Raw genomic sequence first — 12,322 nt, forward strand, 5'->3', positions numbered from 1 at the left:
CAATTGGTTGTTATTTTTAGGTTGATCTAATGAACTTTTTTGTTACTTTACACTGTAACAGATGCTAAAAGTCCATAACTGTTCAAACGAACTAAAAACATGAGCCTGGCTTTCTGACTTTTCTATATATAACTATATTCATTGGCAGTTCTTCAGGTTGGTATGCTCTCAATGCAATCTAAGGTGGACAGAACCTCTCAGTTATTGTGTTGATGTGCTCCTGCCTAAACTTTCCCTACACTGAGGGTAATCTGACCCAGTCAAACACACTTTCACATAGACCTGGATGACTGGTTCAACAGCCAATCAGATCAGAGCTTATTTACATATATGAGTCTTAAAGGCACAATAACAGAATCTGCCAGTTTCACTCTGAAGGATAAAAGCAATCTGGAATCTGGAGAAATCTGGGCTGGAAATTATAATGTAGAGAAGAATTGTGAGTTCTTATTACACTCTTCAAAAAGATAGTTCTTCAAAGGTTTAGGTTATTGTTACAATGTCAAGCTTTAACAATACAAGAACCATTTCTGGCTCTATATAGTGTGTGTATGAGATCATCGCTGCATGGGGATCGGTGCCGTGTGGAGATCAGCACTGTGTGGAGATCAGTACTGTGTGAAGATCATCACTGTGTGGAGATCAGCACTGTGTGAGGATCATCGCCATGTAGAGATCATCGCCATGTGGAGATCAGCACTGTGTGAAGATCATCGCTGTGTGAAGATCATCACTGTGTGGAGCTCAGCACTGTGTGAAGATCATCGCCATGTAGAGATCATCGGCGTGTGGAGATCAGCACTGTGTGAAGATCATCGTCGTGTGATGATCAGCACTGTGTGGAGATCATCGCCGAGTGGACATCAGCTATGTGTCAAGATCATCGCCATGTGGAGATCAACACCGTGTGGAGATCAGCACTGTGTGAAGATCATCGCCGTGTGGAGATCATCGCCGTGTGGAGATCATCACCGTGTGGAGGTCAGCACTGTGTGAAGATCAGCAGTGCGTGGAGATCAGCACCGTGTGGAGATCATCGCCGTGTGGAGATCATCACCATGTGGAGATCAGCACTGTGTGAAGATCATCGCTGTGTGGAGATCATCGCCATGTGGAGATCATCGCCATGTGGAGATCAGCACTTTGTGAAGATCATCGCCGTGTGGAGATCATTGACATGTGGAGATATGCACCGTGTGGAGATCAGCACTGTGTGACAATCATTGCCGTGTGGAGATCAGCACTTTGTGATGATCATTGCCGTGTGGAGATCAGCACTGTGTGACGATCATTGCCGTGTGGAGATCATCGCCGTGTGGAGATCAGCACTGTGTGGAGATTAGCACTGTGTGGAGTTCATCGCCGTGTCGAGATCAGCACTGTGTGGAGATCATCGCCGTGTGGAGATCAGCACTCTGTGAAGATCATTGCCGTGTGGAGATGAGCACTGTGTGGAGATCATTGCCGTGTGGAGATGAGCACTGTGTGGAGATCAGCACTGTGTGGAGATCATCGCCGTGTGGAGATCAGCACTGTGTGAAGATCATCGCCGTGTGGAGATCAGCACCGTGTGAAGATCATCGCCGTGTGGAGATCAGCACTGTGTGGAGATAAGCACTGTGTGGAGATCATCGCCGTGTAGAGATCAGCACTGTGTGAAGATCATCGCCGTGTGGAGACCAGCACTGTGTGGAGATCATCGCCGTGTGGAGATCATCGCCATGTGGAGATCAGCACTGTGTGGGGATCAGCACTGTGTGGAGATCATTGGCGTGTGGAGATCAGCACTGTGTGGAGATCAGCACTGTGTGGAGATCATCACCGTGTGGAGATCAGCACTGTGTGGAGATCATTGCCATGTGGAGATCAGCACTGTGTGGAGATCAGCACTGTGTGAAGATCATTGCTGTGTGGAGATCAGCACTGTGTGGAGATCAGCACTGTGTGAAGATAATCGCCATGTGGAGATCATCGCCGTGTGGAGATCAGCACTTTTTGGAGATCATTGCCGTGTGGAGATCAGCACTTTGTGGAGATCATCACCGTGTGGAGATCAGCACTGTGTGAAGATCATCGCCATGTGGAGATCATCGCCGTGTGGAGATCAGCACTGTGTGGAGATCAGCACTGTGTGGAGATCATCGCCGTGTGGAGATCAGCACTGTGTGGAGATCAGCACTGTGTGGAGATCATCGCCGTGTGGAGATCATCGCCGTGTGGAGATCAGCACTGTGTGGAGATCAGCACTCTGTGAAGATCATCGCCGTGTGGAGATCAGCACTGTGTGGAGATCATCGCCGTGTGGAGATCAGTACTGTGTGGAGATTAGCACTGTGTGGAGATCAGCACTGTGTGGAGATCAGCACTGTGTGGAGATCAGTACTGTGTGGAGATCAGCACTGTGTGGAGATCAGCACTGTGTGGAGATCATCGCCGTGTGGAGATCAGCACTGTGTGGAGATCAGCACTGTGTGGAGATCAGCACTGTGTGGAGATCAGCACTGTGTGGAGATCATCGCCGTGTGGAGATCAGCACTGTGTGGAGATCAGCACTGTGTGGAGATCAGTACTGTGTGGAGATCAGCACTGTGTGGAGATCAGCACTGTGTGGAGATCATCGCCGTGTGGAGATCAGCACTGTGTGGAGATCAGCACTGTGTGGAGATCATCGCCGTGTGGAGATCATCGCCGTGTGGAGATCAGCACTGTGTGGAGATCAGCACTCTGTGAAGATCATTGCCGTGTGGAGATGAGCACTGTGTGGAGATCATTGCCGTGTGGAGATGAGCACTGTGTGGAGATCAGCACTGTGTGGAGATCATCGCCGTGTGGAGATCAGCACTGTGTGGAGATCAGCACTGTGTGGAGATCAGCACTGTGTGGGCATCATCGCTGTCAGTATAAAAGCACAAAGTCCTGCATCTCCCCTTCATTCTGCCGATGTCATATCTGTTAATGAGCTGGGGGATTAAAGGTGGATCTTCAGCTGTCTGAGAGGAGACCAGCAGGAAAACTTCAGTCACAGCAGATCCCCATAAGCCATAAACACCCTTATAAACACTCGGGTCAAACTTTGTCATCAGCCCTTTCTGACTTTCGGACAGCTTTTAGTGCCCAGAATGATCACCAGACAGCTCACCCACACACTTCCTGCTCACTACTACTGACCAAACTGATCAAAACGGATTCAAAACCAGACGTCAGACTGACCCAAAGCTCACCTACAACTTACTCAGACTGAGCCAAATGGACTCAGACTGACCCAAATGGTCTGACCCTATCAGTAGACACTCCACTCTTAATGTCACTAAAACACGGGCAGATCTCTGAAACACTATCTTTATATCAAAAGAATAAAGTTCTTATCACACACACACACACACACACACACACACACACACACACACACACACACACATTATCTAATCTAGGTAATAATATAACATTTTATTTCAACTGCACTTTTCTGCACTTTTCTGTTTTTATAGTCAGACAGTGGAAGTTTCACTAATTTAAATAAAATGTAAATGCTGTAAGCTATGTTAGCCTGATGGTCCAGTGAGGTTATCTTCAGGGTTATATCAGGGTTATCAGTGTTATATCAGGGTTATCAGTGTTATATCAGGGTTATCAGTGTTATATCTGGATTATCAGTGTTATATCTGGGTTATCAGCGTTATATCTGGGTTATCAGCGTTATATCTGGGTTATCAGCGTTATATCTGGGTTATCAGTGTTATATCTGGGTTATCAGTGTTATATCTGGGTTATCAGTGTTATATCTGGGTTATCAGTGTTATATCTGGGTTATCAGTGTTATATCTGGGTTATCAGTGTTATATCAGTGTTATCAGTGTTATATCTGGATTATCAGCGTTATATCAGGGTTATCAGTGTTATATCTGGGTTATCAGTGTTATATCTGGATTATCAGCGTTATATCAGGGTTATCAGTGTTATATCTGGGTTATCAGTGTTATATCAGGGTTATCAGTGTTATATCAGGGTTATCAGTGTTATATCAGGATTATCAGTGTTATATCAGGGTTATCAGCGTTATATCAGGGTTATCAGCGTTATATCAGGGTTATCAGCGTTATATCTGGGTTATCAGCGTTATATCTGGGTTATCAGCGTTATATCTGGGTTATCAGTGTTATATCAGGGTTATCAGTGTTATATCTGGGTTATCAGTGTTATATCAGGGTTATCAGTGTTATATCAGGGTTATCAGTGTTATATCAGGGTTATCAGTGTTATATCTGGGTTATCAGTTTTATATCAGGGTTATCAGTGTTATATCTGGATTATCAGTTTTATATCAGGGTTATCAGTGTTATATCTGGGTTATCAGTGTTATATCAGGGTTATCAGTGTTATATCTGGGTTATCAGTGTTATATCTGGGTTATCAGTGTTATATCAGGGTTATCAGTGTTATATCTGGGTTATCAGTGTTATATCTGGGTTATCAGTGTTATATCAGGGTTATCAGCGTTATATCTGGATTATCAGTGTTATATCTGGGTTATCAGTGTTATATCAGGGTTATCAGTGTTATATCAGGGTTATCAGTGTTATATCTGGGTTATCAGTGTTATATCTGGGTTATCAGTGTTATATCAGGGTTATCAGTGTTATATCTGGGTTATCAGTGTTATATCTGGGTTATCAGTGTTATATCTGGATTATCAGTGTTATATCTGGGTTATCAGTGTTATATCAGGGTTATCAGCGTTATATCAGGGTTATCAGCGTTATATCTGGGTTATCAGTGTTATATCTGGGTTATCAGTGTTATATCAGGGTTATCAGCGTTATATCTGGATTATCAGTGTTATATCTGGGTTATCAGTGTTATATCAGGGTTATCAGTGTTATATCTGGGTTATCAGTGTTATATCAGGGTTATCAGTGTTATATCAGGGTTATCAGCGTTATATCTGGATTATCAGTGTTATATCTGGGTTATCAGTGTTATATCAGGGTTATCAGCGTTATATCAGGGTTATCAGCGTTATATCTGGATTATCAGTGTTATATCTGGGTTATCAGTGTTATATCAGTGTTATCAGTGTTATATCTGGGTTATCAGTGTTATATCTGGGTTATCAGTGTTATATCAGGGTTATCAGTGTTATATCTCGGTTATCAGTGTTATATCAGGGTTATCAGTGTTACATCTGGGTTATCAGTGTTATATCAGGGTTATCAGTGTTATATCAGGGTTATCAGTGTTATATCTGGGTTATCAGTGTTATATCTGGGTTATCAGTTTTATATCAGGGTTATCAGTGTTATATCAGGGTTATCAGCGTTATATCAGTGTTATCAGCGTTATATCTGGGTTATCGGTGTTATATCAGGGTTATCAGTGTTATATCTGGGTTATCAGTGTTATATCTGGGTTATCAGTGTTATATCAGTGTTATCAGTGTTATATCAGGGTTATCAGCGTTATATCTGGGTTATCAGTGTTATATCAGGGTTATCAGTGTTACATCTGGGTTATCAGTGTTATATCTGGGTTATCAGTGTTATATCAGTGTTATCAGTGTTATATCTGGGTTATCAGTGTTATATCAGGGTTATCGGTGTTATATCTGGGTTATCAGTGTTATATCTGGGTTATCAGTGTTATATCTGGATTATCAGCGTTATATCAGGGTTATCAGCGTTATATCTGGGTTATCAGCGTTATATCTGGGTTATAATAATAATAATAATAATACATTTTATTTCATGGCGCCTTTCAAAAACCCAAGGTCACCTTACAAAACAGGAAAAAGCAACAATAATAATACATGTGAGTCAACAATCATTTGAATACGTCAAAATAAAACAACACTAAAAGAGTCACGGTAAAACAACAAACCAGTTTAAAGAGAATATGCTTGCTTAAACAGGTATGTTTTCAATAGAGATTTAAAAGAGAGAAGAGATTCTGCATTCCTAATAACTGGGGGGAGGGAATTCCAAAGCTGAGGGGCACAGCGACTAAAGGCTCTGTTGCCCATAGTAACAAGACGGGCAGAAGGAACAAAAAGATGGGTGGAGGATGAGGATCTGAGGGAACGGGACGGAGTAGAGATGTGTAACAGTTCAGACAGGTAAGGAGGAGCAAGGTTATGAATGGATTTGAATGTGAGAGTTAAAATTTTAAAATTAATTCTAGCTTCAATGGGTAACCAGTGGAGCTGTTGCAGAACCGGGGTGATGTGTTTTCTGGGTGGAGTACGAGTAATGACCCGGGCAGCAGAGTTCTGGAGAAGTTTCAGTTTGTGGAGAGTCTTATTCGGGAGACCAAACAGAAGAGAGTTGCAGTAATCTAACTTGGATGTGATAAGGCTATGGACAAGGACAGCAGCAGCATGAGAAGTAAGAAAGGGACGAAGTCGGTTAATGTTACGCAAGTGAAAGTAGGCAGAACGGGTGATAGAATTAATATGAGATGAAAAAGAAAGCGTACTATCAAGTATGACACCCAGACTCTTTACCTGAGGGGAAGGATATACATGAGAATTATCAATAATAATGGGAAAATTCGGAGATTTGGTTAAAGTGGAAGGAGTGCCAACAAGTAAAACTTCTGTTTTCTTACTATTGAGTTTAAGAAAATTAAAGGAAAACCATGACTGAATTTCCATCAGACAGTGCGAAATGGAGGAAGGTGGTAGAGATGAAGTAGGTTTAGAGGAAATGTAGAGCTGGGTGTCATCAGCATAACAATGAAAATTGATATTATATTTGCGAAATATGTAGCCAAGGGGGAGCAAATAAATAATAAATAAAAGGGGCCCTAGTACGGAACCCTGGGGCACACCAGCAGCAACAGGAAACAAACTAGAGGAATGAGATTTAAACTGAAGAAACTGAGTGCGGCCAGAAAGATATGAACTAAACCATGCAAGCGGAGTTTGACTAATACCGATGGATGCTAATCTGTTCAGAAGGATATCATGAGAAATAGTATCAAATGCTGCGCTGAGATCCAGGAGGATGAGAATAGTGAGAAACCCAGAATCAGCTGCCATCAAAAGGTCATTAGTGATCCTTAACAAAGCTGATTCAGTACTGTGGTGGGGGCGGAAACCAGATTGGAATTGTTCATAGAGATTATGTGTACTGAGGTATGAATGGAGCTGAGAAGCAACGACTTTCTCCAGAATTTTTGCAAGAAAAGGAAGATTAGAAATTGGGCGAAGATTATCAAAGTTGTTAGGATCTAATCCAGGCTTTTTTAGAATTGGAGTGACGGAAGCTGTTTTCAAAGATAACGGAACAGTTCCATTATTAAGGGAAGAGCAAATGATAGTGGTAATGAGAGGAGCCAAGGTAGGTAGACAAGCTTTAACCAACTTTGTGGGAAGAGGGTCAAGCTGGCAGGTGGATGAGTTCGATTTATGAATAATATTTATTACATCAGATAAAGACGGAAGAGTGAAAGTTGAAAAGGAATGACAGACGGACAACGAGGAGAACAGGGAATCAGCTTCTGTATAGAGAGCTCTTACAGAGCTAAGTTGTTGGTGGATATTAGAGATTTTATCAGAAAAGAAAGACAGGAGAGAATTGCAAAAATCAGGAGAGTGCATGTGAGAGGGAAATGGGTCAGGAGGCTTAGTTAGACTGGCAAACAGAGAAAACAGAGACTTGGAGGAACCTTCATTAGAGCTAACTAAACCAGAATAATATGCAGATTTTGCTGAGACAATACAGTCCTTATAATATAAAATATGGTTGTCATACATTTCTCTATGTATTGTAAGTCCAGTTTTTCTAAACAGACGTTCCAGTTGGCGTCCTTTGGCTTTGAGAAGCCGCAGGTTAGAAGTAAACCATGGAGCTGAGCGAGCAAATGAAACAGATCTGTGTTTGAGTGGAGCAAATGCATTTAGAAGGTTTTGAAGATTGACATTATAGTGGGAAATGAGTTCATCAAGAGTTGACAGACTGTGAACAAACGGAAGGTCAGATATAGCAGAAGAGAAAATGACAGGATCAATATCATTAATTTTCCTAAATGTAATGACACGAGGTACACAGATCTTCGAGGCTATTATATTAACATTAAAAGAAATGAGCTTATGATCAGAAAGGGAAAACAGATCAGCTTTACAGTGAGTAGGGGTGACACCAGAACAACAAACCAAATCCAGAATATGACCTTTAGAATGTGTCGGAAAATTGATGTATTGTTGCAAACCAAAACTATCCAAACAGGAGGTGAAGTCTCTGGAGAGAAGGTTATTGCCATTGTCCATGTGGATATTAAAATCACCAACAATAATCATATTGGGAGAGAGAACAGAGAGATGCGTGAGAAGAGCAGCAAAGTCATATAAGAAATCCTTGTTAGGTTTAGGTGGTCGATAAACAGTACATAAAATAGTAGGAGCAGATCCAGGGAGATGTACTGCAGTGTATTCAAATGAGTGGAAGAGTGGAGCAGAGACAGGGAGGACTTTCCAGTGCTTTCGGTGAATTATCGCGAGACCGCCGCCCCTACCCGAATTGCGGGGCTGATAAATGTAAACAAACTCGGATGGAGTTGACTCGTTAAGAGAAACAAAGTCGTTGGGATGTTGCCAAGTTTCAGTCAAACAAAGAAAGTCCAACTTACAGTCGCGAAGGACATCCTGGATGAGATGACCCTTACCAGTAAGAGAGCGGACGTTTAGAAGACCGAAGTTCACGTTGGAACTGCGATGCTTGATGGAAGAGTTAGCCGACCTTGCCAGGTGGGCTAATACATCGCGGTTGACACCCCGGTCAGTATTGCGGGGAGGACGACGAGTTCTAGACCAGAAGGATTGTATAGAGTCACTGTCACTGGTAGTGAAGTTTAGCCGTGACCCACGGTGAATGTATTTGCGACGGGGATTGAAAGCGATGTCCGGATGGATATGAAGCGCCACAGGTGGAGGGCCAGCCGGGTGGAAGCGGAGTCGAAGAAGCTCTGCAGCAGTGTACTGAAGGAGGGCCATCACCGGGTGATAAACAACGGATAAAACAGCCCAGGTGAGCACCGACCAGACACACACTCTGTGGATCCACATCGTAATCCCGCCGACGTCAACAGTACAAAAACTCTACACAAACTTAGAAAGTCACAGCAAATAGGAACCGGTGAGCAGCGGCAGCCAGACACGCCAGCGTTCACTCAACCGGCCTGGGGTTATCAGTGTTATATCTGGGTTATCAGCGTTATATCAGTGTTATCAGCGTTATATCTGGGTTATCAGTGTTATATCTGGGTTATCAGTGTTATATCTGGGTTATCAGTGTTATATCAGTGTTATCAGTGTTATATCAGTGTTATCAGTGTTATATCTGGGTTATCGGTTTTATATCAGGGTTATCGGTGTTATATCTGGGTTATCGGTGTTATATCAGGGTTATCGGTGTTATATCTGGGTTATCGGTGTTATATCTGGGTTATCGGTGTTATATCTGGGTTATCGGTGTTATATCTGGGTTATCGGTGTTATATCAGGGTTATCAGTTTTATATCAGGGTTATCAGTTTTATATCAGGGTTATCAGTGTTATATCTGGGTTATCAGTGTTATATCTGGGTTATCAGTGTTATATCTGGGTTATCAGTTTTATATCAGGGTTATCAGTGTTATATCTGGGTTATCAGTGTTATATCAGTGTTATCAGTGTTATATCTGGGTTATCAGTTTTATATCAGGGTTATCAGTGTTATATCTGGGTTATCAGTGTTATATCAGGGTTATCAGTGTTATATCTGGGTTATCAGTGTTATATCAGGGTTATCAGTGTTATATCAGGGTTATCAGTGTTATATCAGGGTTATCAGTGTTATATCTGGGTTATCAGTGTTATATCAGGGTTATCAGTGTTATATCAGGGTTATCAGTGTTATATCTGGGTTATCAGATTTATATCAGGGTTATCAGTGTTATATCAGGGTTATCAGTGTTATATCAGTGTTATCAGTGTTATATCAGGGTTATCAGTGTTATATCTGGGTTATCAGTGTTATATCAGGGTTATCAGTGTTATATCTGGGTTATCAGTGTTATATCAGGGTTATCAGTGTTATATCAGGGTTATCAGTGTTATATCAGGGTTATCAGTGTTATATCTGGGTTATCAGTGTTATATCAGTGTTATATCTGGGTTATCAGTGTTATATCAGTGTTATATCTGGGTTATCAGTGTTACATCTGGGTTATCAGTGTTATATCTGGGTTATCAGTGTTATATCAGGGTTATCAGTGTTATATCTGGGTTATCAGTGTTATATCTGGGTTATCAGTGTTATATCTGGGTTATCAGTGTTATATCAGTGTTATCAGTGTTATATCAGGGTTATCAGTGTTATATCTGGGTTATCAGTGTTATATCAGGGTTATCAGTGTTATATCTGGGTTATCAGTTTTATATCAGGGTTATCAGTGTTATATCTGGGTTATCAGTTTTATATCAGGGTTATCAGTGTTACATCTGGGTTATCAGTGTTATATCAGGGTTATCAGTGTTACATCTGGGTTATCAGTATTATCTGGTTGTCTCTGTGCTGGAGTAGCTGAGCATGAATGTCTGTGTGGGAGGGAGGGAATGATGTTGGGAATGTTTATGTGGTGAGTGATGTGCAGTTAAAAGGGTGTGTTATTTTATGGCATCTGCATGCGTGTGTGTCTGTGTGTGTGTGTGTCTGTGTGTGTGTGTGTTTGAGTGTGTGTGTGTGTGTGAGTGTGTGTGTGTGTGTGTGTTTGAGTGTGTGTGTGTGTGTGTTTGAGTGTGTGTGTTTGAGTGTGTGTATGTGTGTGTGTGTTTGAGTGTGTGTGTGTGTGTTTGTGTGTGTGTGTGTTTGAGTGTGTGTGTGAGTGTGTGTGTGAGTGTGTGTGTGTGTGTTTGAGTGTGTGTGTGTGTGTTTGAGTGTGTGTGTGTGTGTGTGAGGGTGTGTGTTTGAGTGTGTGTGTGTGTGTGTGTGTGTTTGAGTGTGTGTGTGTGTGTGTGTGTGTTTGTGTGTGTGTGTGTTTGAGTGTGTGTGTGTGTGTGTGTCTGTGTGTGTGTGTGTTTGAGTGTGTGTGTGTGTGTGTGTGAGTGTGTGTGTTTGAGTGTGTGTGTGTGTGTGTGTGTGTGAGGGTGTGTGTTTGAGTGTGTGTGTGTGTGTGTGTGTGTGTGAGTGTGTTTGTGTGTGTGTGTTTGAGTGTGTGTGTGTGAGGGTGTGTGTTGTGTGTTTGAGTGTGTGTGTGTGTGTGTGTGTGTTTGAGTGTGTGTGTGTGTGTTTGTGTGTGTGTGTGTAGGTGTGTGTGTGTGTGTGTGTGAGTGTGTGTGTGAGTGTGTGTGTGTGTGTGTGTGAGGGTGTGTGTTTGAGTGTGTGTGTGTGTGTTTGAGTGGAGTGAGGAAGATTATTCCAGAGCTGGGGGGCTTTGTATGAGAAAGCTCTCCCCCCTGATGTAGCTTTATTTATTCTAGGTACCAGTAGTAGGCCAGCACCTTGTGATCTAAGTAGGCGTGATGGTTCATAGTAGGAGAGGAGCTCACTCAGGTACTGAGGGGCGAGTCCGTTTAGAGCTTTATAGGTCAGTAATAGAATTTTATAATCAATGCGAAATTTAACTGGTAACCAGTGCAGGGCTGATAAAACTGGACTAATATGGTCAAACTTCCTAGTTCTTGTGAGGACTCTGGCTGCAGCGTTCTGGACCAGCTGAAGCTTGTTAAGGCTTTTGCTGTGACATCCAGACAGCAGGGCATTACAATAATCTAGCCTTGAAGTGATAAATGCATGAACTAGTTTTTCTGCGTCCTGTAGAGATAATGCATTTCTTAATTTAGCGATATTGCGGAGATGCAGGAAAGCTGTTCTAGTGATATTAGTCATATGTGTGTCGAAGGAGAGATCAGCGTCTATCATGACACCAAGATTTTTAACAGATAGACTTGATGAAACTGAGAGATTGTTAAGTTTTAGTGTTGAGTTAGACAGTCTGTGTCTGTGTCTGGCTAATTTTGGACCAAGAAGCAGGACCTCTGTTTTATCTGAGTTAAGTAACAGAAAATTATTTGACATCCAATCTTTTATGTCTTTTATACAGTCCTCAATCTTGGCAAGTTTAATTTTATCATCCGGTTTACTTGATATGTATAACTGGGTGTCATCTGCATAACAGTGGAAATTTATGCCATGTTTACTGATAATGGTGCCTAGTGGTAGCATATATATTGTAAATAATATAGGTCCTAAAACAGAGCCTTGTGGAACACCATAAATTACTTTTGCACGAACAGATGATTCACCCTTTACATTAACAAACTGATATCGATCGGTGAGGTAGGACCTGA

General features: G+C 42.0%; 2 protein-coding genes across 2 annotated transcripts in view; one reads left to right on the forward strand and one right to left on the reverse strand.

Moving 5' to 3' along the window:
• Positions 1 to 15: 15 nt before the first annotated feature.
• The window catches only part of LOC119262250, a 33,931-nt gene continuing 21,624 nt past the window's right edge, over positions 16 to 12,322 (reverse strand). The window contains exon 6 of the mRNA XM_037533452.1: positions 16 to 2,990. The gene's annotated coding sequence lies outside the window, so the exon portion shown is untranslated. The remainder of the gene's footprint in view (positions 2,991 to 12,322) is intronic.
• Positions 8,890 to 12,322, forward strand: part of grk1b (G protein-coupled receptor kinase 1 b) — a 105,030-nt gene continuing 101,597 nt past the window's right edge. The window contains exon 1 of the mRNA XM_037533447.1: positions 8,890 to 9,020. The gene's annotated coding sequence lies outside the window, so the exon portion shown is untranslated. The remainder of the gene's footprint in view (positions 9,021 to 12,322) is intronic.

The sequence above is a fragment of the Pygocentrus nattereri genome, chromosome 23 (genome assembly GCF_015220715.1).
Source record: "Pygocentrus nattereri isolate fPygNat1 chromosome 23, fPygNat1.pri, whole genome shotgun sequence".
NCBI lineage: Eukaryota > Metazoa > Chordata > Actinopteri > Characiformes > Serrasalmidae > Pygocentrus > Pygocentrus nattereri.